The sequence below is a fragment of the Heterocephalus glaber genome, unplaced genomic scaffold (genome assembly GCF_053883595.1).
Source record: "Heterocephalus glaber isolate CG9 unplaced genomic scaffold, H.glaber_assembly_v1.0 deba00001600, whole genome shotgun sequence".
Taxonomy (NCBI): Eukaryota; Metazoa; Chordata; class Mammalia; order Rodentia; family Bathyergidae; genus Heterocephalus; species Heterocephalus glaber.
Genome location: NW_028258372.1, coordinates 29,941,010 through 29,957,245, shown reverse-complemented (window position 1 = coordinate 29,957,245; position 16,236 = coordinate 29,941,010). Strand labels below are relative to the sequence as shown.

Here is a 16,236-nt window from a genome sequence, read left to right as displayed (position 1 = left end):
TAGACATAAAAGTATTAATTTGCCTTTTATTTTTCAGTATACTCTTGGTAAACCTAATGTGCACTTTTAAAAACAATCTAAGCATAGGGTATTTAGTAGTTTAGTTTTCCATTGTGGTTTTTAGCTCCAGTTTTTTTTTCTCCTGATAATTTTTTAAAAGAGCAAAACCACTTTATTGACAGAATCTTAGAATGGTTATAATTGCATTAATGATGACACAAGTTGAGTAGCTATTACGGCATACAGGAATTCATATTTCCTTCAGCATTTTTTTAGTAAGCAAGCGCTCCTTCAGCATTTTCTAAAAAGAATTTTAATTTTTTTTGGTACCGGGGATCGAACTCGGGACCTTGTGCTTGCAAAGCAGCGCCAGAACAACTGAGCTAAATCCCCTGCCCTCCTTCAGCATTTAAATGAAAGCTCCAAGTTAAACAAAAAAGAATTTCCTTAACCTTTTTCACATATTTAAATATTTGATTTGCCCAATAGGCAAAATTCTTTCTTTTCATACATTGTATCTGTAAAGAAACATTTAATATGCTCCTTTATTTTATGATGCAGTATGTTGCATAAAATTTAGAAAAATCTAGGATAATTTACATTTTAGCAATATTTTGTTGGCCATAGCCCATGAATTTCATGTGTTCTTTATAAAATCAAGTAATTTGTGTGTTGTTTTCCTTATGAACAACATGAAAAAATTTCATAACATCAGGATTAACTGTGCTTTGGGAAAAACCTTACAACAACCCATACCAGGAATCTGTACAGTTAATAAATTGATAGAATAAATGATTTTATAATACATGATTTTTAAACAAACTATTCTGAAGCGTCTGATTTTATGCCATTAACTAAACATATACACACATGTACAAATAAAAAAGCATAAAATGAAGAAACATACTCCAAAACTAATTATTTCCTCTGTTGCCCAAATTAAAAGTTTCTTTTATATGAGGTGACTTTAAGTATAGAAAGACTAACCAAGGCAAAGAAATATGTTTACAAATTTTTGTTTTTTCTTAGGAAAAATACTGCTAATATTCCTAGTAGTCCTGTTGTTGAAATCAACATCCACTAGTCATTCATATCAAGCTAACATTCTTATACTTACCAAATATTTTACAGAATCTCATACTTACAAAGATAACCTGTAGAACAGTGCACCATGGTGAATTTTATTTCCTTTTTGTTGTGATCCTTTTGAAATCACCTTCTGAAATTTTATGAGACATCCAGCATTTTGTTTTTCCTGCACAAAAAGACTTTACTGTCTCTATAATTACCTTCTATGGCACTCTGGCCCCCGTATGAATGTTCTGTTTTTACAGACACGTATCTATGCAAAGAGAGGTTTTGTTGAATATGGAAAGTAGTGCTGTGGGACTGCAATGCATTGCTGATAAAGAGGTCTTATTTGCCACTCTCAGAACATCTGAAGTGATCAGATGATTGGAAGCAGCAGCTCCATGAAATCTTCAGTGTAGTAGTCAAAATTTTTTCCAAAATAATTTATATTTCTAGTTATAGAAAATGCATAAAATAAGATAAAATCTGCTTTAAAAAAAAGAGAACTGAGTACAAATAAGTAAGCTACTATGACTGATACTTGCTACCAAATTATTAAGAACTATTAACATCAACATGTTTAGAATAGTCGAATTACTAAGAAGTTTTAGTATTGAAGGATCTAAAAAGGTTGCTTTTATAATTAAACCTTTCTAATTTTAATATGTCTGTTAAAATCTGAACTGAGCACAGTGCTTCCGATGACTTCTAATGCCTACAGAATATGATGAGATTGTTAATGCCATTGTCTTGTACTTAATCAACCATGTGTATAGGGGTGTGTGTGTGTGTGTATGTGTGTGTGTGTGCCTGTATGAAAGAGAGTGGTGGGAATGAAGAAATGCCAGAAATACTAGAATAGGAGTGGAAAGATCAGAATGTAGTTGATGGAGTGTTTAAAAAAATATTTAGGAACCCAGTGAGGTAGAAATTATCCTTATTTATATTTAATAATTTTTGAGGTTCAAACCTAAAGAAACTGAATATATCAGTCAATGATGAGTATGGGACTATAAAAGGCAAATAAAGTCAGAAGCTCAATAGATGTAGCAGTGAAACAGGAAATAAAGAGTTGGGTTTAGAATATTTGGATGGATCTGGGTTGTTTCCTGTGAGCACCATTTTCACTAGTTGCTGGTTGTCCAGTTTCCTTTTATATCTCAGAAGATATAAACGCTAGAATGCTGGATATCTCCAGGAAATTTTTAATGTAAGAATCAACCCCCATACCCAATCAAAAAATTTGTTTGTTAGAATTCAGGAATATTTCCCTTTTCTCATGGTTTGTATGCAACAAGCTAGCAGGAACATTCTGGAAGCAATACCCTAAAAGAGTGAAAGTTTCAAAGCCTACTTAAAGGCATCAAATATGAACATCTATCCATGGAATGAAACTGATTTATCAATAGGGACTGAGAAACAAGCAGAGCAGTGATGAGTAACAGAAGGGAAGGTACAAGGTAGTGCTTAAAGGGATGTAATACACAGTATAGATGCTTGTAGGAGATTTTTAAGTATTTTTAGTTTCCTTGAAGTAAATATAGAAGTTTGATTAATAAAGTCAAAGAAATGTAGTTCTTCAGCTATAGGTGGATCACACTGATTCAGAGCTGTTGGTTCAGGGCAGATAAAAAGATCATTTTTTATCTTTGTTGATACAGCCTGGGAAGCCCTTTTTTCTGAGAGGCTAAGTATTTCTGATTAACTGAGATGAACTTACTCTTGAGCACTTTTCCTCTATTTCAATATTAGCCAAGTTCAAAGTAATGAGTTCAAATGTTCACTATTAAAGAGTATTTAATATTTGTATGGTGAAAATTCAAAATGAATTTCACAAAAGCACAATAATCAAATATTAAGAATAAGTATCAAGAGTTGGCATTTGTATCTTCTACATGAAAAGGACAAATAGAACGACTTGTTTTTTGGTAGTGGTGCTTTAAGAAATAATCCAACTATTTACAGAGCATCTTATTGATATTATAAGGTTATTGCTTTTTCCTCATAAGATGGCACTTTTCAATATACTCTAGAAGCAACATAAATTCTTAGTGAAATGTATCCTGCAGGCAGCATTTTATGTCATTGTTTGTAGGAAGATTGGAGTCTACTTGTTTTTCTTAAACTCTAGGTTTGTGTCTTTGTCTGTAAGCCTCCCCTCTTTGCCCTCTCTGCCTCAATTTCCTTCTCATGCCTTATCTTTGAAAAACAGTCTCTTCAGTCTCCACATGTTACAAGTATGTCCTAAAACTCTGCAACTGCAAAACTTGACCTATCTTCTAGTCTTACACTTTCTGCCTTATTCCCAAGTAGAAACAGTCTAACTCTGTGTGGCAACACAAATTAGATGACTGGGTGCCCACCACTGTTGACCTCACAAAATGTACTTTTAAATAGTAGTTAAAACTAGCAACCAATTTTGTCTGCATTTGCTCAAATGACTTTCTTTAAAAATGCCTTTAATTATCATGACCCCACCATCTTGTAAAGTTTAGTCACTGATTGTCAATCATTCTTTATTTCTTTTGGTAGCTTCTCTAAATCTATTCTCTTGGCCCTCCCATAAGGTTAATACAGCAATGCTGTCTGGATTTGGATTTCCAGTCTAGAATTGAAAAGGAACAATGGTCCTATAGTGATAACTCACTATTCATTAACTTGTTCTGGGAGATACAACAAGTACAAAAACAAGTACTATACAAGCCAAAACAAATTGTTTCTGCTAGGAAGGACAGCAAGTCTTAAGGCTAGGGAAACTGACAAGTTCTAGGTTGTGCATTGAATGTCAAACAAACCACAAGCACTAGGTCAAAGTTTTCACACTAAAATGTGTCGAGAATCAAACTTGAGTTTCAAAGCAGCCGAGTACCAAGCCATGACCCCACTTGGCTTCTGTTTTCACTTCCCAACCAGATTTCAAGGGATCAGCTAGAATCTTATTTTTTCTGTCTGATATATTTGAGGCAACATTAACATTGTTAGGAAAGTGGTATTCTTTTCTTGGAAAAAAAAGAGACAGTCCTCAGTTGTGTGATTTAGACTGATTGCATCTATTTGCTTTTTTTGTACATTCCATTTTTAATCCATGGAGTCATCTGAGAACTAGGTTGACCATACATCCCTTTGAAGAAGATTTGCATTGACTCCGTCAGGAAGCCTAAGCAGGACCATCCCAGGACTGCTTTGTTATTTTCTTGGTTTTGAGTTCCTGAACTACACAGATAAGGTAAATTTAAATGAGAAACCCAGAACAGCATAGACCCAGTATTATGCTGAAATAAAAATGGTTCCTTGTCATCTGTCTTTGCAGCTGACTAGTTTTTCCTGTCTAGTCTTTCACTGAAGGTACAGGTGTTTAAGAATCACTGACTCAATTCAGGGCAGCAGTAGATCATGTTTTCTGACCTACAAATGATCCTTATAAAACAGATCTCTGAGATTAGAAAATTCTGAACTCAGCTGTACTTTAAATGCTAAGTGTTTATTCTGGTTTAGGATTCTGTTTGTTTTTTCCTTGGACATTTCCCTTACAAGCTTTGCTATTCATTTTTGTCCCCTAGCATTTCTAGATTTCTTATAAGGAGATCTTTCAATATGTGTCTACCTTACTATACTCCTTATTTTACTTTATATGAAATAATGTTATATATTTTCAGATAAAACCAAATGTAATAAAATATCAAGGAAATTAGAACTTTAGCATTTCTTTGTTATCACAGATGGAAAGCATGCTTATTTGTTATTTTAAGTAAGGAATGTTGTAAATATACAGGGCTTACTGATGTGTAATTGCAAAGCTGAGGCCTGTCTTGTTTTACATCACTAACATTACAACTGGTGGATGAAGTCTGTAAGAATATAGAACTCAGGATTCACCTGCGTTCCTTCTCTCTCCTCTCACTTTTTTCATCCATGCTTCAACTGCATATGTAGATATAACCCTGATACTATTGTAGTAGATGCTCAATAAATATTTGATGAATGTGTCAATGTATTCCCTTTCTGATAAGTTCCATCCAAAATAAAACCTACCCTTAATGTTATTTTTAGCCAAATTTTAATTACAAAAAAATTATGGAGTGGAGTTTGGCAGGAAGTATTATACTGTGTATATTTTCCTGTCTTATACCTTCCTAAGAGAGAGTCCTGCCTTTCTGCTGTAACCTTTCTATAACCGATGAGTAAGTTGGAAATGACATGTGCCTGGAAATATTAATCTTTGTAAGTATAATTTACACAAATATATATTTTCATAAAACATGTGATTTTGAACAATAGAGGCCTTGTTAATTGTTAAATAGGGAAGTAGCATAAAACACAGAGCAAACATTTGTCTTTAGAATATGAAAATAACATAATAAAGTTGTATCTTAAAACCTCTGGAAGAACATGATATTCAAATAAGATTGTATAAACAACTTTAATGTTCAGGAAAGGCAAAGAATTAAAATCTTGCAATCTTAGAAGCTTCAGGAATGTATTTTGATATACAGTACTTTTCTCCATTAAAAAAATACGTGTTTTTCCCTCTCAAGTTTGAATAGTTGGAGAGTTGTTCTAAAAACTCTAAAACTAGCACATCAAATAAAAATTTTACAGATATAGAAAGTACATCCTTAAAACATTTTTATATGAAAGAAAGTAAATTTGTCCAAAAAATTATACCTAAAGGAAAATGAAGAATGATTACCGTTAAAAGAGCTATGATCCTGAAAGTACAGAACCACATAGAGCATTCTAAATGTACAGCATGAGCCAGTAGAGATGATGAAGCTGAGAAATAGAATAGAACAAGAGGGACCCAGACATAGGAAGGATGATATTTTTGTTTGAAAAAAAAAATTAATGGAATTTATGAAAAAGATACTTTTTTCCCAATACATGTTAAAATACTACAGAAGACAATACACAAAACTTGTTTAACTTTATTGAAAAATTCCCAATATAGTAATTTAGAAAAAAATGTCTTTTTTGTCTCCCACCTGCAATAGTCAGTGGGAAATTTTCCTGTCTTATTGCTTCTCCAAGCTAGTAGGTAGAAGTAAATAGAAATGTGAAATTTACAATTATTAGTAGTTTTCTTTCCATATACCTTGCTGATCAGGGTTGTGAAGACAACTTTTGCAAAAAGACAGGTTTTTTATAGTAGTTAAATGTTATTTACCCACGTAGGATGTGGAAGAACTTGTATCAGGAACTGCTTTACGCAGCCCATCTTAAAGCAGAAGTTCTATCACAGGAATTTAGAATTTGAAGAAAATTTAGATAATATAGTTGAAAACTTTTGTTTATTTGAAAAAAGAAACTGATCTCTTCTTATATGTTATCCCAAATCACATGGTAGTTGTGGTAGAGCTAAAGCTACACCCAAACCTCCTAACCTGAGTTCTGTGCACTTCTCCTATATGATTTATTTCCTTTCTGTTTTACTTGTTGAAAACTGAAGAATCATATATATCTTACCTTCTGTATATGTCTGAATAACTAGTCTTTCTTCTTTTCTTATCAGAAAGACATAGATACAGATTCTTTGTTTACATGAATTTAGCCCCATTCTTGCTGTATTATATTCGTAGTAATTCCATATTGAGACATGGTCTCTCTACTTGATGTTATTCACATGGTTTCTATTGAGGTGAATGAATTTTATGCTTTTAAATCTACTTTATCTGACTCAGGATGTAATTTGGATGTTATTCTTGAAAGAACACAATATATGCTGCTTACTATAAGCATATAGTAGAATACCTGACCGAAAAAAATATTGACTAGGGATGATTATTATTATTGGCAATAATGATTTATTTAACAAGAGAATCCCTCTAAGAAAATTCCTCTAAAGTTCTAATTCAGCCTAAGGATATGATAAAGCAAAATGCAGTTGAATTTGATGACAAGTAAAAACTACCTAAGCTTTTCTAAACATCTCTAGCAATTCAAAACACTGCTTATATCTGATAAGGTAAACAATAATATACTTAATAATATATTTCTTATTATTTTACTTTTACTTTCTGCCAAGGGCCAGTGTTGTTTAGTAGGATGAATGATGTTATCTGCAGATTGGAAGCAGTTTTGAATTGCTGCAGTGCAATGCCTAGAATTACCCTGGAGAATCAAAAATGACACCAAAAGGGGTCAAAAAGGTATTGCGAAACAGTAGTAATTAAGAAATATTCCACTTAGGTCTGTTTAAATCAAGCACTGTTCCAAAGGAACCATGTGGCTTTATTTTTAGGCTGCAGTTTATTGATTCAGGCTGCAGCCTCTGCTAATGCAGAGATTCATTAAGCCTGCAGATGTGTTATTGGTTCTAGACAATGCGAAATTAAAAGTTTTGTCTGTCATCCTGAAGAAAAGAGACCATTAGTCTGCTGAAGAGTCTTTGTCCATGGTGAAGTCCTGTTTCTAGGTAGACCACATGCACAGTTATGTGACAGACACTGTACTGGGTTTCACACTGGCCACGCACACAGGGATTCCCTGGCCAATCGGTAATGGATTAGCCAAGGCTTTGGAAGCCACACTTGAATGAAAAGGCAAGGATTAGACTTTTAGACAACACAAGGCAGTGTGAGCCTTACTGACAGCTTGGCCTTTGAATGGTTGAGAAAGGAAACTAGCAAATGTCAGTATAAATCTAAGGAGGCAAAGGATTGGTGAAAATTACTAGGAGTTGCTTTGGGAGAGAGGAAGAACTCTGTGGTTGATGAAGACACCAGAGTATACATTACATCTATAGAGGTGTCTAGAATTTAGGAACAGACACTGATCTGGCTGTGTATGGATGTGGCATGTCTGACAGCTGTACAGGGTCAAGAGGTCAGTTTTAGTGCCCTATTGTTACTGTTTTGAAATTCTCAATCATGTTTTAACAAAGAGTCCTTCATTTTCATTTTGTATTGGGTTTCATAAATTATTGAGCTCGTGTTTCCGGAAGGAGAAATAAAATGTCAGGTGATAGATACCAGAAGGGAAATTTTGCCTACACTTCAGTTGGGGTTGTGGAAAATGCTACTCTCTATTATAGAGCTTAGAGGAAAGTTATTTAAATAATGCTCCTAATATTTTTGTTGAGGGCATTTGACTGGGAAGTTGCAGTTAGTGCCGAGACAATGATGGTGCTGCAGATCTTTTTGCTTCTGGGTGCAGTGAAGGAGAGTGTTGCATTTTGCATAGCGGAAGTGGTGAGATGGTTAAAGAACAGAGCTGCAGCAGGCTCTCAAAGGGAGAAAGCCCAGCAGCAGCAGCTGCCAGGTGAGAGACGCATAAGAAGGGTTGTGAAAGTGTCCTGGCCAGTTGCAATTTACCTATCTAGGACATTCGATGAATAAATCAAATGCAGAGAATTACATTGCCCTTGACTTACTGTTGCTCAATGGAGAATCACTTGACTTGCAGTGTTTGAGATTATTTATCAGAATTATTTCCATACTAGCTGCCCTCAGTGAATAGTTGCAGTGTGATAGCATCAGTCAAGTGCTCTGCGCCTCTAAGAGATAGTTTCTTTATCAATTATACAGGAAGGCTGTTTCTTTCAGCAGAAATAAATTAACTTGATGTCTGTTTGCCTTGGAGGATGTGGTTTGAAAAAGTTTAGGAGTTCAAGTGTTCTGATTGGCAGCTCTCCAGGGAGACATATCTTGTGGAGTAACCACCTCCTCCCTACAGAAGCAACAGTGAATTACCTAGTTATTTCATCACAAAGTTAAGTATGGGGTCAGACACAAGGCATTTGGTCTCTCAGTGTTATAGATGGGCCCTACTTAATCTAGAAGATTGATTAAAAATGACATTCTGTGCGCCTCTAGAGCATTAGAAACTATTAGATTGACTACTTAAAATTTCAAATGACAAAACTGAAAGAAGGAGTGCTAGTGAATGGCCCAGGGCTTGTAGCCAAATGTACAGAACCATGTTTAGTGACCAGGTCAATTAGCTTTTGAATCCAGGCTTTGCCCTTCTATCTCACATGTCTTCTAAGGAGTCAGATTCATTATGGGTATATTTGAGTTCTGTTGCACTCTGTATATGCAGATGTTCACAGGATTACTATGGAGTATTTATTAGAGTGATAATGATGTCTACCATTTACATAGGACCCACAGTGTGCACACTGAGCTTGGAACTTTACATAATCTTTTCAATAACCTTGAGAGGCAGAAGATCTTACTATCTTTTTTTCCAGAGGAGGAAACTGAGATTCAATATTACATGGGCTCTTATTAATCAGACTTCAGGATTTTGTCAATCTTCCAGCAGGTTGGCAACAATTCATCTTTGAGGAGACTCTAATTCCTTTAGGGGGAAATTTTCATTTTATTGTCACTGACCAAGAACTAGAGCATCAATTAGAAGTATTTAAGAATTTATCTTTAAACACTTAGACTTAATATGCAGTATGAACCAAATCATAGCTGATCCTATGTTGATACCTCATAGATATAATTCTGTATATATATGTTATAGTTGTGAAGAAGCAGAGGAAAATGAACTAAAACACTTTTCTTTGTATTGTTTAAATAATCAATGATACTTAATTTCATTATTATTTCCAGTTAATGATTTAGAAGACTTAACTTATGCCTCATGATCATGTCTCTCATTTGGGGAGTGTACTATTCACGCTTGCAAAGAATCCAAGTGAGAGAAATGGGAATAAATATGAGGGTGATGCCTTTATAGAAAGATAATGCTAACTATGTACATTTGCTAAATCTCTGAAAGACACACTCAGAGTATTTTTATTGTAGAATAGGACAGTATTTTAAATGAATTTAAGTAGAACTGATTAGAAATAAAAGGGCATTTTCTAAAGGAAATAACAGTGTTCTCTAGGTTGCACTTATGCAGGATGTTTAGAGTTTAACCTAAAGGGAAATAAACATCAGAACATGTATTTCACTCACCTTCTCAGAGCAGAGAAGAGCAAAGTGAGTTAAGAGGAGTAGAGTAGATGGCAGCCTCAGGAAGGGGTTGGGGGCTTTGTGCCTTCCTTCTGGAGCTCTCTGCCAACTCTGCCCAGAGACAGAGCACAAGACACCTGGAAATGAATTCTGGCCCTCTGTTGCTGCTGTCATTCATGTTGAGCAGCAAAGCCATTAGACTTCATTTACCTAAATGCATGTTGTTTTTTCCTCCCACAACATTCTTGGTCTGCCAGGGTTACTGTAAGTAAACCAAGTATAAAACTACACGCAAGTTCCTGTTTGATAAGTAGAGTGCCAGTTTCTCATCACTCCCTAAGGACCATTTATAATGAGAAATTTGCCTTGTGAGCTTTGAAACTTTTCCATTCACAACCCTGTATGTCTTTTATTATTGCCTTTTAAAATTAACATGCTATTTTAAAAAATAAAGAAAATAGGCTTAAGAAGCACCATAAGGGCATCTGGTTTGCAGAAACGACTAATCTATCCCTCTCTCTTGAGTTGTGTTAGTACCAAAAATAGGAAAATATGCAAATACGTGACACATGTATTGATTATATTTTTACCCTAGGCCCTTCTACATATCTAAAGGATGGATATTTGTATATAGATTTGATTTGTTTTTCACAAGGCTGTGCTTGTGGATTCTAGAGTGTGATGTGGTCTGGAAAGCAGGATAATTCTGTATATACCTGGTATCTTGCATTGCCTCACCACTGAATCATCAAATACATTTCATTGTTAATAATGACCTTTCTTTTGCAGGTACTACATTTTAGAATCTAGGCTGCAATTTTGAGGATACTGGAAGAGTGAGTCTTCTGATTTCACAGGTCTTCCTCATTTGTATCCTAAAAACACCCCATCTGTACTTCTGTATTACTGAGCTTGTCACATGGCATTACATGTGCATGTGGAATTGCTTGTCTTTTTCATGAGACTTTCAGTTCTTTGAAAATAGGGCCTGTGCCTGTCCTGTCCATTGTTAGATTCTCAAAACAAGTTAGTACATGGCCTTCAGTGGGCACTTGGTAAATATCAATTTAATTGAAGCAGTGCATTTAATTCATTTTATAGTACACTTAATATGCCATGTGCTGTAAAGAGTACCTTAAATACATTTTCCCATGTAAGCTTTCCACTAACCATATGAGGTTGTTATTTTAGTCTTCATATTTATGATAAGGAATCTAAAACTCAGGGCAAGCAGCATGCTTAAGTCCCCCAGCTGAACTTCATAATTTAGTGTATCTTATCACCTGTGTCATACGTCCTTGTACTGCAGAAGTTAGAGTGATAAAAAAATCCTTCCAAATGTGGATGGACACTCGTAAAAATGAGAGATTAAGAAGTTGGTAGATATATTGGCAAAGGGACATTGCCAAAGGGATATAGCCTCTGCAAAATTTGTACAGAGAAATTTCTTTCACTGACACAGATTTCTTGCTTCTTAAATGAATAAACCAGATAAAGCTTGTTAGGTCATTGTTTCTGCTATTTAAATTGATGCTATACTTGGAAGTTGTAATTATAGGTAAGGATGGCATTACCATTTGATTTAATTAACGTTATTGAACCCTTTCTAATTCTGAGAATGATATTAGATGGGTCTGGAGGTTAGGACAAAATAGAAAACACAGGATAAAATAATATCTGTTATGGTCACAAGCCTACAGTGTAATGAGGAATAAGATCCATGAAAAATTACTGTGTAACAAAAGAGAACATAATAAATATAGTTGGAAGGGTACAATCTATAAGCAGATATAAAAGAAGTAAGAAATTATATCTGACTGATGATAGAAATACATTATGTAAGGGATAGCATTCTGAAGGTCCTTTAAAAAACGGGCAGGATTTAACAGGATATGTGAAGGAAAATAAGGGCATTGTCGCTATCCTTAGGAACATCTAAGACTCATTGGTAGAAAAGAGAACTAGGTATTGACAGGTCAGAGAAAAGTGGATTTGAGAAAGCAACAAAGAAATAATAATGCAAGATAATTTTGGAAAAGTAATGTGAGACTCTGCCAGAGAAACAATACAGACTTCAAGTAGCAATGGCCAGCAGTTCTGAAACTGAGCTTTTAGATTGTGTTTTTTTGCTTTTAAATGTTTGTTCCAAAAAGAATCCAGTGAGGTTTTCAGAGATTCTAAGGAAATTTGCTTAACTGATGCGAGCTCTAGTTCAGTGATTCAGTTTTCATGAGGAGTCAGAATTGTGTGTGGAATCCATGAAGTCTGGAAAGGGAAAGGATTCTTCCTTGAGCAGTGGAATGGATTATTGTAATGCTCATCAGAACTGGCAAAGAATCCAACAGCATTTGTGTTGGATTATATTGGAATCACGTCAGAGACTGTTTATAATTCAAACCACTCTGAAAGGAAGTTTGTTTTTCCTTCTTGCAATGCACATATGACTTGGGCATGGAAAACCTTTTTCTAGCTAAATTTGCTCATTTCCCATATAAAATTTGTCACAGTAAATAATCATTTCTCAGATGGAAATGTCTTGTATGTAAAATATAGTGAATACTCTCTGAATATTAGGCAATCAGTCCTGTTGGATCAATCAGCTACTCCTTAGATGAAGACATTATAAAACAACGAAGTAACACACATAATCAAGCACTAGAACTGTTTCCATGGTGAGGAGGACTAGAGATACTTTTGTTAATGGAAGAAAATGGGATGTTAAAGATGTTAATTAACCGTACTATGGCAACAGCTCTCTTTATAATGCTGTTTCTCCATTGTCCTGTCATATTTGTAGCTCCATGTTGCTGGCTATGAAAATTTAAAAAAAATATATATATATATACAATGAGCATCAAGTTATTTTAATGGCTTTTGGGGGAAGTTATTTATATACTAGAAAATTAAACTCTTTTTGATTGTAAAATTTGATTTGAATAAACATATAGAATTCTACAATCACAATCATACTTCAGTTTTGGAATATATCTACCATTCCCAAAAGATCCCATATGTGCATTTGTAGTCACTAGGCCCAGGTGACTACTTTCAGTTTGGCCTTCAACATATAAATTCTGGGGGGACAAAATTTAAACCAGAATATTTAATAATTATACTAATAAATACTCATCTGAGGTATAATATGCTAAGTACTTTTCTGTGCTTATAAATATTAAGTCATCCCCATAACAAATTTATAAGATAGATACTATTATTACTTATGTTTTATACATAAAAAATTGAGGCATAGGAAGGTCACACAGCTAGCAAATGGTGGAATGTGGATAGAGACATTTGGCTCTAATATGCATACTTTAATACCCTCAAAGGACACAGAGCTACCTCTTAGTCATTCACAACCTGACCAGATGACTATTACGAAATATAAAAATTCATAAAAATGAGGAGTTTACAACCCTAATCTCATAGGACACATTTATGAAGAGAATTATATTCTTTCTTAAGAGAAATATAGATTCATAATGTTCCTTGATTTCCACTAAAAAGAGAATATGTTAAGCTAGATGAAGTGACTCATCACAACATGTATATGCTTTACATTGGTTGAGCCAGATGAATTGGCTTTTTATAAGGCAGAAAATGTATCATATTGATAATTGTATATAGTTCAAGATCATATATTTACTGTGATTGAAGACAATGTTTGTTGACTTGTAAGACTTGTGTCTTTGTAGATCAAGTAGGCAAAGAACTTAGCTCAATGGAAATTTCTTTACCTTTCTCCATCTCATACTCTACCACCCCAACCTTTTCGGCAGCCAGGCTTGCAGCATTCATTGCTTCAGAGAGGGATAATATACAACACACAGAGCAAAACTAACTGGAACAAAATACAGTTATTGGCTTTTGAAGTTTAAATGCTTAAATCAAGATATAAAAGAGAGAATTCTGAGGACAAGTATAAATTTTCCAGCTGTTTTAACACAGGAGCATAAAACCTGAGTAGCAGTGAGAAGTTTCTTTTCTGAAGACATAGAGGCAGTTAGAAGTAGAGACTGTGCCTTCTTGCCTTAGGCCAATTCTAGAAGGGGGAAGAGGAGGGACAATGGAAATGTGCACAGATGAGGAAGATCATGTGACTGAAACATTTTTAGTCTCTTGTGAAAAGTGTCCCAAAATTCATATATTACCAGATACAGAAATAAGACACAGAGAGGTTACACATTTTGGTGAAGGTCAATGCAGTTAATTGGTGGCGCAGGCAGGACTATAAACTTGTGACTTCTGTCTTAGTAATTTTATGTTACATGATTCTACCTTTTATTTCTGTACCTTTAGAGGGGCAAGTGAATACAATGTGGGTTAATTTTGATTTTTGCAAAATTTTATTTTTGTCTTTCTTTTTAGCTATTTATGATTAGTGGCTAATACATTAACTGAAGATTTATTTAAGTAGAAATTTAATAGATAATTATTTCTTAAAGATTTCTCTTCTGAGCATTTCTCTTTGTGATAGGAAATGAGACATTTTATACATTTGCTTTCTATTTTAAATGTTGCAGAATCCACAAAAGGAGATACTGTGACCATTTATTTTAAAAAACAGATTACATTGATGAAATCAGGGACTTCACAATATACTTATTAACCACTAGGTGTCATCATATGCCACTATAATTAAAAGCCAATATAATCTTGTAGGAAAAATCAATAGCAAAATTAATGTGCTGACACATTAGTGACTTTTTTTAAAATACTGCTATACACATCTATTTGTTTTCATCCCCAGGGTCTTATAGCTAAGCTTTAACTAGAGAGGTTAATTAATAATAGATTTCCTTATAGATATTTTTATAATCCATGAAATAGCAATTACAGTACTAAGAATTTCAGCAACTAAAACAGTGTGGGCAATGTTAAATCATGATAACATTTGTCAGGTATTTGGACTTCACTTGGCATGCTGCTATTGATAAGGGAGGGGAGGTTGGTGGAAGAGCTGCACTGACTGTTTCAGTGTGGAGGAGGAGTGCAGGAAGCAGTGGTTTTGCAGAAAGGCACCTTTGGTGCCGGAAAGACACATTCATTGAGCTTGGCTGTTTGCAAGGCATTGGACACCTATTTTCTCCTACACACCTGTTTGTAGTGCTACACGCTAACTTACATGAAAGCTTGTTTTCTTCAGGTAAAATATTAATTTAATCCTGGCTGAGAATGTTCTTAAAAGGTTTTCAGAATGGATTTGTCATATTGATTATTGACTTTGATTAGTCACTTGCTTTGGAAAAAAAATTAAGGACAGAAAAAGACATTTTGGTTTCTCTTCATCTCCTTCATGGTAGTCTTTGGTTGATATTTTTTATTTGATTTCTCAGTATCAGAGCCCTTTGATGAATCTACTTTTATAAGATAGAGCTGGTCGCTCACTACATAAATTAAAAATGAAGAGTACTTCAGCCTCCATTTTAAAATGCTAACGGACATGAGCACATGCACAACACCCGCCATTCAGATGTGTCTGTGGTATAATGTGAATCAGAAGCTAGTCACATGAGAAAGAGGAAATGGCAGAATCCCTCCTCTGAGAGTGGTGAACATGCTTGCAGGGTAGCAATCCTGTGGGGTCCGCAGCAGCACGTGGTGCCTGTTTTATATAAGAACTTTATAGACTTGCGGACCTAATGGTCTATGTCTGTCTCAATATTGTGAGCTGATATGAATGTTTTCAAAATTGCCAAGGTAGAAACACATGTTAAAGTAAAGTAAAGGAAGAAACAACAACAGCAGGAAAAGCCACATTGCAGTCAGACACGTCACACATCTTTACGACTCATAAGTATGATGACTCTTATGTGTGGAGTTAGATGTCACTGAAAAGCACCAGCCATGATTAAAAATAGTTGCTGTGGTCAGACATATGAGACCACAAAGAGGAAGAAGTCTAATCTTGAGCCACATGTACATGCTGGTGCCCACTTATTTACAGCAACAAGCCTGGTCATTCATTAGTAACTAAGGCAGGAAGAAGTCAGCAGATTCAGTGTACAGACTTGGCCATTTAAACTTGAATGAAAATAATCTAGAAAGCTTGCATTTTCAATGGGTATATTTATTCATAAATTAAACTTCTTTATGTAAAGGTACACATTTCGTAAGATGATCTTGAGGAAGAAATGAGATTTATTATTATTATTCTATAATATTCTAGAATATTGTTATGTATATTCTATATATTATTGTATAATATTCTATAATATAAATAAAGGAATAAACTGAGATTAAATAATCCTATATCATA

The 16,236-nt window shown here is 34.5% G+C and overlaps 1 protein-coding gene across 3 annotated transcripts in view; it reads right to left on the bottom strand.

Annotated features, from left to right (window-relative positions):
- The window catches only part of Rgs13 (regulator of G protein signaling 13), a 102,469-nt gene that overhangs the window by 28,380 nt on the left and 57,853 nt on the right, over window positions 1-16,236 (bottom strand). Inside the window, exon 1 of one of the 3 annotated variants that reach the window (XM_021242906.2) lies at window positions 1,118-16,091. The exons of 1 other annotated variant lie outside the window; for it this stretch is intronic. The gene's annotated coding sequence lies outside the window, so the exon portion shown is untranslated. Of the gene's footprint in view, window positions 1-1,117; window positions 16,092-16,236 lie in introns of those variants that run through there. One more of the 3 variants, XM_021242907.2, reaches the window with a different exon arrangement.